The sequence below is a fragment of the Macrobrachium nipponense genome, chromosome 26, assembly GCF_015104395.2.
Source record: "Macrobrachium nipponense isolate FS-2020 chromosome 26, ASM1510439v2, whole genome shotgun sequence".
NCBI lineage: Eukaryota > Metazoa > Arthropoda > Malacostraca > Decapoda > Palaemonidae > Macrobrachium > Macrobrachium nipponense.
The window spans coordinates 51,797,676-51,816,134 of NC_087215.1; the positions used below are offsets into that span (position 1 = coordinate 51,797,676).

The window sequence follows — 18,459 nt, forward strand, 5'->3', positions numbered from 1 at the left end:
AGACCCTTGTATTTGTAACATGCTTAAGAATGACCTCAAAGATATAATTACAGACTTAAATAAAAATTAGTTGCCTTTGAGTTATCTTCGTTGTAATGTATGTCTAACCTGTATTGTGAATATGTATTGTGAACATGGTTTTGTTTACCAAAGTTCTGAACAGCTGTCACCTATAATTCTTTAATTGTCTTGTCCTTGTATCTGAGATGTTTATCTTAAACTTTTAATCGCACCCATTGTTTAGGCTTCTTTGGGAAGGTTACTCTCTTCCAGGTGTGTCGGATTCTAGGTACTAATCTCTTTATAATTCCTATCTGTCAGTTATACGAATCTTCTTGTTTTGTCTTTTGTCCCATGTATGTCAGTTCTGCTCAGTAAAGGACGTGGAAACGTCGAAAGGTCTCGCAGTTACTCATTCGTTTATTTTTCCTTCGTGGCATATATCTTTATTTTTGAATTTATCACGTTCCTAACTTTCGTGATTCAGTTATACATATATAAGATATAATAATAAGATATTAATATATAAGATATTAGTGATATATATAATATATAATATATATATATTATATATAAGAGATATATATATATATATATATATATAATATATATATATGATAAAGTAAATATATATATATAATATATATATATATAATATTATATAATATGATGTATGTGTATATATACACATCTTACACATAAAGTAGTAGCACATATTTGCTTGACATAAAATTGAATGGAATATCTTAATAACAAAGACATTGTGGCTATTGCAATTACATACACATACATGCATACATACATACACGCACACACACACACACACACACACACATATATATATATATATATATATATATATATATATATCTATACATATATCTATAAATATATATATATATATATATATAATATATATATATAACTATATAATATATAATATATATATATGTGTGTGTGTGTGTTGTGTGTGTACAATCTACTGGCCATTCTTTGCCTGATACATGTGAAATTGTAATAGCCACAATGCCCTCTTAACGTCTCAAATTCTTTGCTCTTTTATGTATACGCTTGTAACTAAAAGCCTTGAGCTTCAACTTCAAAGAAATATGAAGAAGACATGATGTCCGGTAGTGGAAATGAACCCGCGATACCATAATCACGACGAGGTCATCTTGCCCACCTGATGACGAGAGGATAAAACTCTACTCCCTCTCTCACATACATATACCTGTCGTTTTCAGATATATATTTATTAGTGATGGAATAGACCCTTCTTCACCATCGTAGTCAAGTCGGAAATGTGAGAAGTTAAGAGGGCATTGTGGCTCTTACAATTTCATACATACATATATATATATATATATATATATATATATATATATATTATATATATATATTATATAATAATAATATATATATATTATATATATCTATATATATATATTATATTATATAATATATTATAATTATAATTATATATAATATATATTCATATATAAATATATGTATATGTATATTTAGTATATAGCTATGTGTGTGTGTGCATGTAATCTTACACGTATGGAAATAAAACAAATAATTTGCTTAACATCAAATCTAATGAAACATCTTAAGGGCCAAGACGTTTAATTTCGCCACTGTTTGACCAAAGTAAACAATGACCCTAGGTATAATGACTACCTAGGGTAATTAGCATACACGTCGACCTACACGGATTGTTTGCAAGTAATACAGATTTATAATTCCACTGATTATGGGCTTGAAATAATTTATAAGGATTTTGACAAAACAAGAGTCTACAGCAATATATAATGCTGTTATGATAGCATAACGAAGCAGACAACTTCCACAGATGGTAAAAAAGCCAAGTAAAATAGTCATGGCGCTACTGTACTTACCGTGTTCATTTGTTATGCCATTGAATTATTATAGGTGTCACTCTCAATTCCAACTCATCATTTATAAATGAGTGTTTTCATACGAATTTACGGATATTTACATAGGTTGCCTCAGGTGAGCATCCGAAAGTTAAACACTTTGGATCATGATACCTTATAAGCGCCTCTCAACTGAAGTCAATTCGTTACATAATGCTAACTAGTCTTGAATTGCTCTTATATATGTGTCATCACTAATATGCTTATAAGGGTTTTCATAGCGCATAAATCAAGATGGGCGAAAACTGATAATTATGATACTATATTCGTTTCACTTCCCTTTTAAGATTAACTAAAAAAGTTAAGTATATCTTGGTTTAACCAGACCACTGAGCTGATTAACATCTCTCCTAGGGCTGGCCCGATGGATTAGATACTATTTTTACCTGGCTAGGAACCAATTGGTTACCTAGCGACGGGACCTACAGCTTATAGTGGGATCCGAACCACATTATATCGGGAAATGAACTTCTAATCACCAGAAACATTCCTCTGATTCCACGTTGGCAGAGCGGGAAATCGAACTAGCGACTACCGAATCGGTAGGCGAGCGTAAACCAACTTAGGTTACCTGTAGGCACGCTTTTTTCACAATAGTGATTTCAATACATACAAACTGCGATATTTCAAAATTTCATTATATGCTGACAGACATGTATAGCAGCTAACCAAAAACAAGTTAATCCTAACCTCACACAGGGATTACCATTACTTGTCATAATAATTCTTTTCTATACGTCTCTAATCCTGGTAATTTCTTCAGAATCTTTTTCTCAGCCAAAGGTTCGAAGGCATCTAAACAGTTCTTCAGAATGAGTGAATTCAATGAAAATAGGCGATGAAAAAACGTCGATAAACACAGATTGAACATTCATCTACGGCGGTTTGAACTGCGGAAATTCCTATTATTCATTATTCATAGTGGGCGAAACTGTTTCCTTACCAACAAATAGTCAAGACTGAGTCGACTTGTCCGAAAAGTTAATCCTTTTGAGACATTGGCCTAACTAATATATCACACAAGTTCGCTTCAGTTCTGGTCACCAGATCTCGAGAAACCAGGTTAACAAACACACGCTCACATATCGAGGTCACTGCTCAAGTTTAAATACTGTTATGTTCAGTAAATAAAAACTCTACACGCACATAAAAACACAAAATAATAATACATGAATGATTGCTAAGCATTACAGAGAAAATGATTACGAATTTAAAAATACATAAATGAAGAGACAATGATTACGAATTTAAAAATAAATAAACATGGATACAAAAATGTTGAAATTAACTGAGCTAATTAAAATATCTTTTGTTCTCTATCATGAATACTTCCCAACAAATTAAGGACTGAAAAACTACCAGTTTTCATGGGTGATCAAAGATGGATATCAATCCATCATTTTCTGTACATTTAGGAAAACTAAGTGTGACAGAGGAGGAACCGTTATTGGCAGGATTCTGAGAGAGAGAGAGAGAGAGAGAGAGGAGAGAGAGAGAGAGAGAGAGAGAGAGAGAGAGAGAGTATTAATCTGGTGCAATGAGAGAAGAAGAGAGAGTAGTCTTTCTGGATTTAACATTGCCAAGGGAGAACCAAATTTTCTGCTGTAATCTTGCAGAGAGAGAGAGAGAGAGAGAGAGAGAGAGAGCGAGAGAGAGAGAGAGAGAGAGAGAGAGAGAGAGAGAGATCTCGCATTCTATAAAAGAGTAAAAACCGTGCTGTATAAACACCATCCCATGAATAATTATTGCAATAGCTGGAAACTCCAGCGATGCAGGAATACAAGAGTATTTGCTCTGATAAGTAAATACACAAAGGATAATTAGCAGGTCCTCTCACTCCAGATTTGATTTACAGGTCAATGACACTTCCATGGGAAAGAGTTAATGATTTTCCTCTGCCGGGAAGACAAAAAAAAAAAATACATATGATGCTTTCCATTCTCCGTCTTTACATTCTACAATTTGATTAGACTATTCTGATGAAACACTATATATCAATATAATGTATTAGCAAATATATATATATATATATATATATATATATATATATATATATATAATATATATATGTGTGTGTGTGTGTGTGTGTTGTGTGTGTGTGTGTGTGGTTATGTATATTAAATTGTATACATATATATATATATATATATATATATATATATATATATATATATATACTATATATACATTATATATATATATAATATATATTAATTAATTTAAATTAATTTGAATTACTCTGCACTCAAAACCCCAATCAAGGTTCCCTTGCAAAAGTGTAAGTCTAAAGGAGCATCGCAGGTGCCTAACTGCTTCATATATGCATATTGACTATCCGCTAACAATCCTTTAGATTCCACTTACCTATATATAGTGACTTAAAAAGAAGTTTCTCAGCAACTTTGGAGAACACGGAGAACAGAGATTGACCTGCAGTTACTGTAGTCTGTAATTATGACAATCTTTGGAACAGGCACTGTATTACTAAGCTTACGCTCATCGCCAAAGATACTACGTCGACAAAGAAATCTATAGAATCTATCAACTTGGGAGACAACACACTAAAACTTTTAAAAACAAAGGGAAGAAACCCTGATTGTTCTCCAACCCAGCCATCGAGGTCAACCTCAATGTTCTTAACATCCCTGGAGCGAAATGCAATTTTTGTAAGAATAGGTTCAAGATGACAAGTATCCTCAGCTGAGAGCTTAGCTTCATAACCAATCTCCCATCATCTGCCAGTAGTGGTGAAAAGGAGGACGAGCTTGACCCAAAGACAGATAATGCTAATCTGGTCCACCACAGATGAGGCTGAGTAATTCCTTCAGGTTTTCTCTTCAAGGAATCACTGTGATTTCTCTCGGATGTATGGTAAGTTCTATTAGCAGCACGGCGAGACTCAAAAATTTTTTTTTAATATTCATATGACAAATTTCGTTCCCAAACATTGAATCTGGTCTGTTTGCCATGGTAGGTTCGTCTACACGTATCATCAAACCATGGCTGGTCATTTGTCCTAAATTTGATAACGTTTCTAGGGACATATATTATTAAAATAGCCATCAGCATTTCATTTAACTTCATCTTTGGATCAGGATCTAATATAGGATCTGGTGTATTAAGTGACCGGCAAGCTTTAACAATGCGATCCCAAATTATATAGATATATATATATTACGAATATTATATTATAGTATTATATAGTATGATATATATATATATATATTATAGTTATATATATATATATGTATATTTTTATTACAATGTCTACATTATCCGTAAGATCAGAGAAAGCCAGAAAGGAGGTAAAGTGAAACGGGACGAACCAAACAAAGAATGATGAGCAGAAGTCTAATAACTCACCTGGCTGTAAACATTGCGTTGCATTTCTAAGCGTGGCAGGCTCAGGTAGCCAGGCAGCCAGGCAGGTAGGCAGGTAGGTACAGGTAGGTACGCCTCAGCGACCACACCCTTCACCTCACATGAACGGCTTTTTGCCCAGATTAACAACACGTCACTGATAAATTCTCTCGCCCTGGTTTATTACGCTTTACTTTACGGACGAAAAATATGATCTCCCCCGTGGTTCTGCCAAATGCCGAACTCCTCAAATTGACTGAAAAACGAGAGAGAGAGAGAGAGAGAGAGAGAGAGAGAGAGAGAGAGAGAGAATCGAAGCAAAAACATGAATCATTCAAATGGTTCTTCTGTGATAGCTAGGCTCTTCTTAAAGTGGATGGGTGCTAAAGGGTTTGAAAAACGTCAAAGGGAAAAAAGAAAAAATTTGTTAAGGGTAAGGGAACACACACACACACTCAAATAATATTTAATATTATATAATATTACACTGGGAATATATATAGGAATATACGCAATGCATAACGACGTGTGTATGAAAGAGAGCGCAGTATGCGCTCTCTTTTAGAGAAAAAAAAGTTCGTACCCAGAAAGGAATTTTTTTTTTTATAAAAATTTTTCCATAATGCGAATTAGTATATTACGACCTTGTCTTTTATCTTGTACTTTTGACAATAAAACGCTTCATATGATTTTTCCGGTCAACTTCTATATGTGGAACAATTCTCTTCTCTCTCTCTCTCTCTCTCTCTCTCTCTCTCTCTCTCTCTCTCTCTCTCTCTCTCTCTGTCTCAAACGCACACACTCACGGAAAACACATTCTTTTATTCTGCGCCATTACACATTTGAGTAATATTCGGAAACGCACATGCATACATACATACATACATACATACACACACAGATATATATATATATATATATATATATATATATATATATATATATATATATATATATATATATATAAAATATATGTTAACCGAAGGGGAATTTTTAGTCGGTCAGAGATTTGTCGGCTCACGGGCTCGAACCATCGAAACCAACAAATCCAGGACACGCAGTGAAGCTTTGAACCACACCGCTACCGCAAGAGGGTATAAGTTTTTGCTAACCCTCAACTACAATTACCTGTCGCTCTCAGGTGTTCGTTGTTTTGGAGTCGTCCTGCATTTGTTGGTTTCTATGGTTCGCGCCCATGAGCCGACAGATCTCTTATCGACTAAAAATTCCCCTTTGGTTAACATATATGGAAATAATATAATAAATAAATATATATATATATATATATATATTATACTATATATATATATATATATATATATATATAATCATAAAAATGTGTTTAACTGAATCACGAAAGTTTGGAACGTGATAAATCCATAAATAAAGGTATAAGCCACGAAGGAAAAATAAACAACGGAGTTCCTGCAAGATCTTTCGACGTTCAACGTTGTTTATTTTTCCTTTGTGGCTTATACCTTTATTTATAAATATGTGTGTTTTTGCATGAATGCAAGATAGTATTTCTGATTTAGGGACAAAATCTCGATCTCATTCTCACTAGAAGTTCCTGAATAATCAGCCACGCTTAAGTTGGTGTAAGAGCAAACGAGCGCCACTGGAGAGCAGGAAAAAATGGGAGGGTGAGGAACGAGTCGACGAAGTGTTACCGATACATCTTTCCAGCTCTGACTTTCGTAAAAAGCGAGACGAATGATGACATTTATTCGCGATGCAAATGTTCTCTCTCTCTCTCTCTCTCTCTCTCTCTCTCTCTCTCTCTCTCTCTCTCTCATTAAAGACATTCGTCACTGCTCTCGGCACACGACATGTTTCGCCGGCTCGGAGCTTGATATTCAGTCGGGTAACGTTAATCATCGAGCAGAGCTTTTCCAGTTCGATCTGCCTTCGTCTAAAGAAAAAAGAAATAAGGAAAAAACTCATTCACACGTATAAATTCATTCAAGTTTACGGAAGGAAATGATGTTGTCCATAATTCCCCTTTCACTCGCTTTAGGAGATCCTACGTAGCTACGAATCCCAGGCGAAACTAATCGGTTTAGCATCTACCGTTATATATCACTTTATCCTTCCAGTACATGAACCATAAAGTTCTATGCCTGGTTGTTGAATGGCTGCGGTATGTTGCAGTCATGAAGAAAAGGCCATGTATTATCGATGTGACAAGAGCAGCACAAGGACATATATGGAAAGGGTTACATTTCTAAACAACGTCAAAACATAAAAAAAAAAAAAAAATCTGAGAAAAGGTTTATATTTCTCAAGAATAAAAACAAACAACGCGAAAGGACTTTCCAAGAAAAGATGTGTTTACCTCACTGAAAATGTTTTTACCACAAGTAATTTCATTTCCAACTCCGGAGCAAAAGATGGTTCATAAGGGAAAAAATTGAAGTAACTCTGCTTCTCATTTTTTCACGAGATTTTATCTGGACGAGAATCACGGGTTAAAAAACAAACAAACCATGATCCGTTTAAAGACAAAATAAGAAAACGAAAAGGTGATTCCATAACTCAAATAAGCCGAGGTCCCTCCGAAAGGAAAATGAACAAAGGGAAAACAAGAGGGAAGTAGAATTAAAGGTAGGAAAAATGAATAACCTGAATATGTCGAAAACATTCTCAGAGTACACAACTGTAATAACATTTGACAAATGGAATTAAACACATAAGGAACAAAAAGTTCCAACAAGTAAGGAGCAGAAAGTTCAGACCTAGTGCAAAAACACAACCAGGAACTAAAAGTAGTTCAAGCAAAGTACTAAGCAACTTGCGAAAGTGTGCCTTGAAGTTAAATTGGCACCGAGTGCCAGATGCAAAATGATCTTATTTTTCGCGTGATAAGAAAAGAGAAACGGAAATGGAGAAGACATTTGGGCAAAGGCTGAAAAAGAGTGAGGGGCTCGACTCAGGTGCGGAGATTCTAAAAGCAACCACTTGCTCTAGCAGAGAGAGAGAGAGAGAGAGAGAGAGAGAGAGAGAGAGAGAGAGAGAGAGAAAGGATAGGCTGCTTCATATTCATATTAATTTGCACTTTTAAAACAGACAAGCATTAACTTTAAACATTTCAAGAACAGTTGTTGTCGAATCAGAAGATGTAATAAATTCTACTTAAGGGCTTAAGTTATGATAAATTTTCAGTGCTATTTGTTGGGTTTTTCGGATTTTTCTGTTAATCTTCTTAGCCCACTTCGTCTTTTTTTTTTATTGTTATCTCTTTTCGTTGCACATATGTATTTATACGCCCGTGTTGCTTATCGGGCATTTCCTCACATTCGTACTTTTATACACATACACACGCCATACACACTCCCATACTCAAAAGAAGGACGAAGAGGGCTAGGAAGATAAACAGAAAAATCCGACTAAGCCCAGCAAATTACAAACATTCTCTCCCCAGAGAGAGAGAGAGAGAGAGAGAGAGAGAGAGAGAGAGAGAGCTGCCACCTCTCACAGTTAAGGTCAAGAGGTCATGAAACAAATTAGGTAAAGGTGAACCTCAGGTAAGCCCTGTCCATTTATCGACTTAGGAAACTGGGCATATTAAATCCGTCTTTTCACCTTTGCCTGACACAGTTATGTAGTGTCATTACACACGATGGAAAATAAAAAATAAGCTGATGACCATGTTACCTTAGATGGAAAGTGAGTTTTGCTTTCAAATTCATTTTATTTGTGCAGACACCGGTGATAAAAATACTCGAAGACACACACACACACACGCACACTCATATATATATATATATATTATAATATTATATATATATATAATATATTATATATATATATATATATATATATATATATATACTATATATATATATATATATATATATATATATATATATATATGTGTGTGTGTGTGTGTGTGTGTGTGTGTGTGTGTGTGTTCATAAGAAACTTGTAAAAAATTCAATATTCCAAAATCACATTGTTACAAGTTCATATGCACACAATTATCATGAAATGCACACGAAAGCCTTTACTAAAAACATCCAAATAAAACTTACGTACACACACACACACACACACATTTACATACCGGCAGAGGCAGCACAAAACTCGAATTCACGGCTGATGACTCTCTCCAGACAGTCAGATTCACAGGAACGGCAAATCTACATGAATATTTTTCGCATCGGTTTTCCAAAAGCCGTGTCTCCAATCTACGTAATCTACAAGAGTCGTCTTCACAGCTTCGTTGGAAAGCATCCTGCATTGTTCGGAAGCACTTTTGCTCCAAAGACGCAGCGAAGGATTGATAGGTTTCCCGGGTCAGCCACACGCAGGAAATTACCACGTATCCTATCTTCTTCCTTGGCGTTCTATTTTCCTCCGTTTCTTCAAGTGTGAGGAGAGAGAGTGAGAGAGAGTGAGCTGATTACAACTGTTTGTTTACGTCGGGCGGCCGATAGCAGACAGGCCTTTTCGCTCTTCTTTCTGTCTCTTCTTGCGCCCAAGTCGTTTGCTTCCAAAGTAATATTCGTTCTTTTGCTAAAATCGTCGATGTATGCAAATCGCCAGAGTTTACATACAGAAGTCTTCTTTTCTCTCTCCGGTACCATTTGCCTTGCGCAGATAAGGGAGAGAGAGAGAGAGAGAGAGAGAGAGAGAGAGAGCGAGAGAGAGAGAGAGAATTTCCGAGACGACACAAGCATAACAAATAATTAAAAACTTTTTACGAGATATTTGGAAATACTAAATATATAATTTCCCAAAGGGGATCTTTGGAACATAAATAATGAATATGTAACGGTCAAGGAATTTTTAAGATTTCATAACGTAAAGAATAATGAATTTGTCATCCATGCGGCCTTTGAAAATACGTCTTACACACGTCCAGTTGAACTTTGGATATGAAGTGCCAAGCAAAGGATGAATGCCTTTCCGATGAACTGAATTAGTAAGAAGAATATTCCTGTCACTGATCTGAATTTTTAGGTTCATTGGAGCCATGGTCACCCCCATACCCGTTCTAGACTTTCTTTGAAACTAATAATATCTATATATTTGGAGATAGGGGATTTGCCATGTGAGTTAATACATGATTCTGCTTATGTGGATAATTCTTGGTAAATATAAGTTAAATATTTCAACACAAACACACGCACAATATATATGTATATATATTATAATATATATATATACGTGTATATATATAATATATATATATATAGTATATATATATATATATATATATATATATATATATATAATATATATATATATATATATATATATATAAATATATATATATATATATATATATATATATATATATATATATACATATATATATATATATATATATATATATATCTATATATACATATACATATATATATATATATATATATATATATATATATATATATATATATATATATATATATATATATATATATATATATATATATTTTTTTTTTTTTTTTTTTACAGACACAACGAAGACTCCTCTCGACATCGTAGTTAATTCTTTAAGAATTACCCTTGAAGAGATAAGGGTCCAGATCACACATCCTCGTCCTCCAATTATAAATGAAAGTACGTGATAAAACAAACAACCACCTTAAACCTGGGAAAATAATAAAACTTGAACATAAAATATTCAAAAAGTCCTCGGAATCAGACTATATCCCCGATATAGAGGCAGGATTTTCGGTTCATTGTTTAATAAATGTGTGTGACATCATAACTACAAAGCGGCTCTAACAAGATATTTCTTCTCCCTTTTATCTGTTTATTTTCTTTTTCCAGGTATAATTTCTCATTCTCCCCGACCTCTTCGTATGCTCATGTCAAAAAGGCAGAGTGAGAGAGAGAGAGAGAGGTTTATAGATGGGTAAGGTGAGAGGAGGGGATTACGGGGATAGGGAGTCAGGTATGGAGGAGTGACGGAGGAGTAGTGGGGGAGGGGGGGGGGGTGGGGGCGCTTATATTTTGCGTATGCAAAGGGATGTCATTAGAGCTGAGTGGTTGAGCAGGAAGGGTTGGCATGAGGGATAACAGCTAGAGGTTGCGCAGGCAGGCACAGAGGCCGTCCTCAAGTATATACTTCAATTTACATTTAACCTCCTTCTAGATGAAAACTTTCTGGACATATTTTTTTATTTCGTACTTTCTTCTTATAAATACACATGACTCTCACCTAAATTTTTTTGTATTTTTATTTTTACTTCTCTCAATAACTTATTTAAGTCTTGAAATTTACACTGAATATTCATCTATATGTCCTCTTACTTTTTTTTTTCCTAATTTCAATTTTTTTTGGTATAGACACACGCCCATGTTATTTGAGTAACAACTAATCAGTCTATTATGTTCTTTCTACAAATACAAATGAGTACTTACTTCAATTTTTCATAAAATATCAATCCTAATTAGATGGTAGGTTATTTTTTCCGTTACTTTTCATGCGTTTTGGTGTACGTATACCATTTCGCTCTGACTCAAAAGCAATCTTGAATTTAGATTTGTAGTTACGCCGAGAACAAAAAATGAACAATCCTATTCCCATCAGTCTGCAAAAACACAAATTTCTTTGACCTGAGTCCATTTCCTTAATGATGTCTAACTTAGCATCTTTCCTACGCCATTTTGGAAGATACATCAAGGATTCTGATAATATTTCTGCATCTTTCCTGCGCCATTTTAGAAGATACATCAAGGATTCTGATAATATTTCTAAGTCTGCGCACTACTGAATCGTTTGAAATGCTCGCTGATACAGTCTTCAGGCGAAAATTACGAAATATTTAATCAATCTTCATAATCAACATTACGATTACGACCCCCCCCCCCCCCACACAAAAAAAATTAACATTTGCTATTAGTTAACGTCTTTCCCACAACGGAGTGGTAATAAAGAATATTGCGACAACAGCCAATGCCATTTGTATTCAGAATGAGTCCATGTGTATTTTACATCATACAGCATATTCTTGCACCGAAAAAGAAGAAACAAACATAAACAAACGGGTCAACATTCAATCTTCAAAATGAAATGCAAACGAGAAAATGGAGTGATATCTCACATCACCTTTAGTCTTCTGGTATCTGCAGTTTCATGTGTTTTGCTCTATAAGTGCTCTATTCGTACTTGCAAGGTTTTTCAACTTCTTTTCTTTTCTTTTCTAAGTTGCAAACCATAACAAACCCTTTGTAGGAAATGATGAACCAATTCCTCAACGGTGCCGGGAACCTGAAAAGTTTTAAAGATGTAAAGAGCAAATGATCGTGACCTGATATGGGTTGAGAAAATCAGGCTCTTCGCTTATTAAGAGTGATTGCTCAGAGCAGATAATGTAGGATGAGAGAGAGAGAGAGAGAGAGAGAGAGAGAGAGAGAGAGAGAGAATAAATCATTAACCAGCTTCCACGACCCAGGATACCGGCATACAATACCACACTTACACACGCGCGCGGCCACGGTCGCTGCTGTTTTCTTTTCAGGGACCCTTGGAGGTGGAAAACTTGGTTACAATAGGACCCCAAGAACAAGAAGCTCATCAGCTTTTACCCCACCAAAGGGTCCCCAACCATCTGACTGTCCGTTCCTTTGTTTTAAGGTACACTATAACTACCTCAACCACTGCCACCGTGGCAGGAGTCCTCCGTATAAAGGATGACTTGGCATAATATGGCAGTCTCCATGCAGTTCCGCTGCCCTTATAGGGAGTCCAATGTGCTGCTGATGAGCCTTTTGAGTAGGTGTAAGAAACGACTAAGTTTATGGAATTTTTGTGCACATGGGCCTCACCCACTATTCAGCAATCAAAGTTGAATATGGCAATGACTTTATTTCCCCGAAGCCAATCCCTATTAGGGAAATTACCTTAATGCCTCCCAAATACCAAATTATATAGATATATATATTATTAATATATATATCTATAATATATATTTATATATATATATATATAATATATATTATATATATATTATCTATGTATATTCCACAAAGAGAGAGAGAGAGAGAGAGAGAGAGAGAGAGAGAGCGAATTCTGTTTCCAGCTTTAAGGGATCACCTGGAAAAGCCCCGGATGTCCATTCGGGACTTGTAAAAGAGTAGGAGAGGTTCTTCACGCCAAAGCTGGGACTCGGACCCATTTTGGTTTGCCGCTCCATTCTCTTGCTACAAAGCCAATAGGGTTTACTCACGTTGTAGTTTCAGCATTCAAAATAACAACTAAATGAGAAAGTAATGAAGTATTACATATCATTCAAATGTACACTAAGACAGACACACGTACAAACAAACAGTGCTGTATGTATGCATATATATATATATATATATATATATATATATATATATATATATATATATATATATATATATATATATATATATATATATCTATATATATATATATATATATCTATATATATCAATATATATATATATATATATATATATATATATACTATTATATATATATATATTACCAATACACAACAATCGACAAACCGGGACTGTAAAACAAATCGATCAATGTTAAGAAATCCACAATCTCGTGAAGAACAATCTGTGTCATAAAAATCCACAATCATAGACTAGAATATATTACTATATAAATCAAACATAGACTTTCGAACACCATTCTCATCAGTGTTGACGTCAACACTGAACGGTGTTCGAAAGTCTGTTTGTTTTACATGGTAAGTACTCTAATATATGATTGTGGATTTCATGACACAAATTAATCAATCTTATGCCCGAAGACCCATGTAAGAATATCTCTCGCCGCTTCAAACTTATTCTATTGATTACTGGTACTAGCGGACACATAAAACTAAAATTCCTCCTTCCTCCCTAACAAAAGTAGAATAAATGTACAGTAAGAAATATACAAGATGAACTTTCTATTTGGCGGACAGTTTCGTGATCAAGGATTTAACAAGACGATTATTCACAGCCGTAGAATCCTTAATTCATCTAGTACCCACACCAAGGTCAATATTTCATCGTTTTGCTAGTATGCCTCTTTACTTTCAAGGTAGTGTTTTATCAAAATAAACGCCATTAAAACAATTTTCGTATATCAACTAAATCACTTATGCCAACTTACTCATACCTTCCTTTTTTCACTTCGCCTTTCAAGAAATTACACCAGATGATGAGGATTTTCGCCCATCACGGTGTTTTGTGTTCAAACAGACAATAAAACACCTATACCTATTCATATTTTATCACTACTGTTTCACAACAGCCTCAAATCGACGAGCATCCCCCAGAATGAATTTGGACGCTGTAGGAACCCCGCTAACAATCTGATAAGCCGACCAGGTTCAGTGTAATGTGTTACTGGAAAGTTATGGAATTCCTTCCCGCATAGGAAAACTTTTCAAATTACTGGACAATATTTACTTTTGTTGTGTGCCATTTCAATAGTCCGGGAAGTCTATACAGCTTTCTTTTGGTTGAGAGAGAGAGAGAGAGAGAGAGAGAGAGAGAGAGAGAGAGAGAGAGAATTTCAAAGCCCACCACAGAATTTATATCCAAAGTAGAAACCGGTTCAAAAACCTTTGATAGTTTTGTATGTAAGTTTTGTCCAGCACTTACAAAACGACAATAACGAAGCACAGCGAACAATGGAAGACCCATGTCTATCTAATCACAAAATAATGTAGAACAATTAACGTTGAAATAAGAACGTCCTCCCCCAACACAAAACAAGTCTTAGCGCGCACCTAATCCTTGTATGTAACAAAGGATTTTAACCGAAAAGGATCTCACGGATTTGGCCCAATCCTTTCGATATTGGAGAGGGCTTTGGGGGTGAGGGGAAGATCTCATCAGTAACAGCCGAAACTGAAAATAAAAGGAGAGAGAGAGAGAGAGAGAGAGAGAGAGAGAGAGAGAGAGAGAGAGAGAGAGAGAGAGTCATAACTTAGCAGTGGGAGGACAATAAGGCAAAGAATGAAAGTTTCATCAGCTAAGATTGGAAACTGAAAATTCATAAGTTAGCACTGAATATTATTAACTCAAGAGAGAGAGAGAGAGAGAGAGAGAGAGAGAGAGAGAGAGAGAGAGAGAGAGAAATGATAAATTCTTATTGGCTACAAAATAAATAAATTTTCCTTGTTGCTTTCAAAAGAAAATAGCCTTCTGTTTTAGAGAAAAATGTCCAGTGACAACCATCACACAGATACCATGTGCATAGAACACAATTTTTTTGTTTCAATTAATAAACATATTTAAAGCGACCATCAGCCTTCAGAAACACTGAAGCATGAAAAATTTAAATGACTTTACATGACATGAAGCAAATTAAGAAATGGACAGAAACGAATCTTTAGATTCTATAATAATCTTTGAATACATAAGGGCATGGGCTGCGTAGTAAATGTAAATCGTCCTAAATAAGCTTCACATAGTAATATAATGGGAATTAAGACTAAATTCAAAGGCCTATGAGATTATAATCACTAAATATCTTCAGCTTAAAATTAATGTGGCTACTACAGGTCACAGCTGGTGTTACCAACTCCGTCCCGATCTTTTTCAAAACTTTTTTTCTTCCTTTTACCGAACATTTTCCCCCTCGAGAGCAAATAATGAATAAAGAATAGTCTACAAATATTTTGGGAGTTAGTGCCACCATCCATTTGGAGAGCGTAAAAGTCGGCCCCCGGACACCTGAGACTCGACACACCTTGCTACTCGTCCCCATCCCATCCATCCACTCAGGCCTTAATGCAAGGAGGCCTCCCTCTCCCACGTAGAGAGATTCGTTTCTCACCTTCCTACCTGACTCGCGTTCGTGTACATTTCCTTCCCCCAGAATTCGTGATTTCTTCCCTAAGGATTCCATCCCTTCATTCCTTATCTAAGAGGTTCTTCTTGAGGGATTGATTCCCGGGCCTTTCCTCAACGGTTCTTCCCAACGCCCATTCAAGCCCTAATATCAAGGGCTCCTCCATACCGCGTCCGGGTTGCCTGTTGAGCTGTAATTTGTAGGTTTTTTTTTTTTTCTTGCGCAATAAATTGTTTTCTCTCTTTTAATTCAAGGACTCTTTTTACATTACGATTCACTCTTGGCCCTCCATTCAGTTCTCCCATCGCTCATTCCTCCCTCGTATGAATTCAAGTCTTTTTGTTTATAGAGCTGCACTTCTCATCTGCATCCCTGACTCCGTCACTCCTTAATTCACAGGCACTTCTAGCCTACCTCACGATTTTCATAGGGCCAAATCATTTCTCCCACCCGTCACCCGGCACTCTGGGAACTTCAAACCCCACTTTTAAAGGGATCCAGTCCTGACCTTCACCTAGCCTATCTACTCACCCGTCTCACCATACCCTTGTACACCCCACCCCCTTCGCTCAACTTCCCTGAATTCAAGGTCTCTTTCAAAGGAACTGATTCCTGGCTTTGTTTCCCGGTTCTCCCACTTTTCTGCCATCATTCCTTATCACTTGTCCCTTTTCCATATAAGTATGCCATCTGATCGCCTTAAATTCAATGCCTCTGCCAATCTAGTTGTAAATGATTTTATTCAAATCATCTTTTCTCTTATTTTCTCGTTAATGTATCATTTATGTTCTGTAAAGATACCTAAATATAATTTTGTTCCATGCAGGCGTTCATACGCATACTCAAACACACTCTTACACACACACACACACACACATTTGTGTAAGGGTACATGAATGCAATACTGCAAGGTTTCGTAGTTCATTGCTTAAACAACTCCCCACCAATCGAACCATCAGCAAAAGGGCACCAGCAATCTAAAAAAAAAAAAAAAAAAAAAAATAGGGCACTGGGATAAGAGTCTCATCCTTAGAGACTTGCTAAGAAAAACCGGAATCTCTACCTTTCAGGCGCTACCCCTCTCTCTACAGAAGAAAAGACGTCGAGTTTTTATCTATTCCCAACAGTTTGCCCAGAAAATGTCAAAACTTCAGTTTTCCTAATCAACTCATGATAAATGCAAAATAGTATTATAAATTATCTTATTTTCTTCCAAGGTTGAGTAACATAATAAAAAAAAAAAATAACAAGTAACACATGCGCCGAAAATCACTTCGGCGCAATCGAGTTTCCCGCAAAGCGTATAATGCTGTATGAGGCGTAGCCCATGAAACTTTCAGCCGTGACTCTGTGGTGGCCTGTTGTTGTTGGCACCTACAGCGGTTCCAAACGCACGATCATAGCTAACTTTAATCTTGAATAAAATAAAAACTACTGAGGCTAGAGGACTGCGATTTGGTATGTTAGATGATTGGAGGGTGGATGGTCAACGTACCAATTTGCAGCCCTCTAGCCTCTGTAGTTTTTGAGATCTGAAGGCAGACAGACAAATGGCCATCTCAGTAGTCTTCTTTTGCAGAAAACTAAAACTCATCAATAACTACAGAGTAAGTTTCGCACTATGAGAGTCCCTTCTCTTTCCCCTCTAGCCATTATGAGGGGTGTGGTGAGCAGATCGAAGGGAGACCTCCGTTCCTTGCCAATTTTACCTCCATCTATAATCAATTTTACCTCTAATTCATAAATCATTTTGCCACAGCCCCAGCATAAAGCATCTAAATACCATAACCTTCCCAACTTCATGATTTTATTCCACCGTCCCAAATTACACATTTTACTTTGTAATTTACCACATATTTCCATTGATTACCGTTTTCATTTCAACAAGATACCCATTTTACCTTAATACCTGACACATTCAACCGATAAACTGTAAATTCACCTCAAACATGAAGTTTCACCGCAACGCATACCTCGTGATGCAAACAAATTATCAGTCTTACCACCAAACATTGAAATTTTACATTTCTACCTCATAAAGCTTCGTCTCAACTGATTTACGTTAATTCACAACAGGCCTCTTGATCATTCCAGGCATTTTCATTATTCACAGCAGGCCTCTTGATCATTCACAACAGGTCTCTTGTTCACTCGCAACAGGCCTCTTGATCTTTCACAACAAACCTCTTGATCATTCCCTACAGGCGTTATAATCATTCACAACAGGCCTCTTGATCACATCAAAATCGTACCATTACTTAGGTGTCACCATTGCTGGCAGATTAATCTACGACAGATAGCGCTATGGAATATTTCTAAGTAATTTAATAGCATCAGGTTGATTGTCTTTATATAAATATACCCCCAGCTAATAATAATAAT

The 18,459-nt window shown here is 35.7% G+C and overlaps 1 protein-coding gene across 1 annotated transcript in view; it reads right to left on the reverse strand.

Moving 5' to 3' along the window:
- Nucleotides 1-18,459, reverse strand: part of LOC135200276 (nephrin-like) — an 833,838-nt gene that overhangs the window by 577,619 nt on the left and 237,760 nt on the right.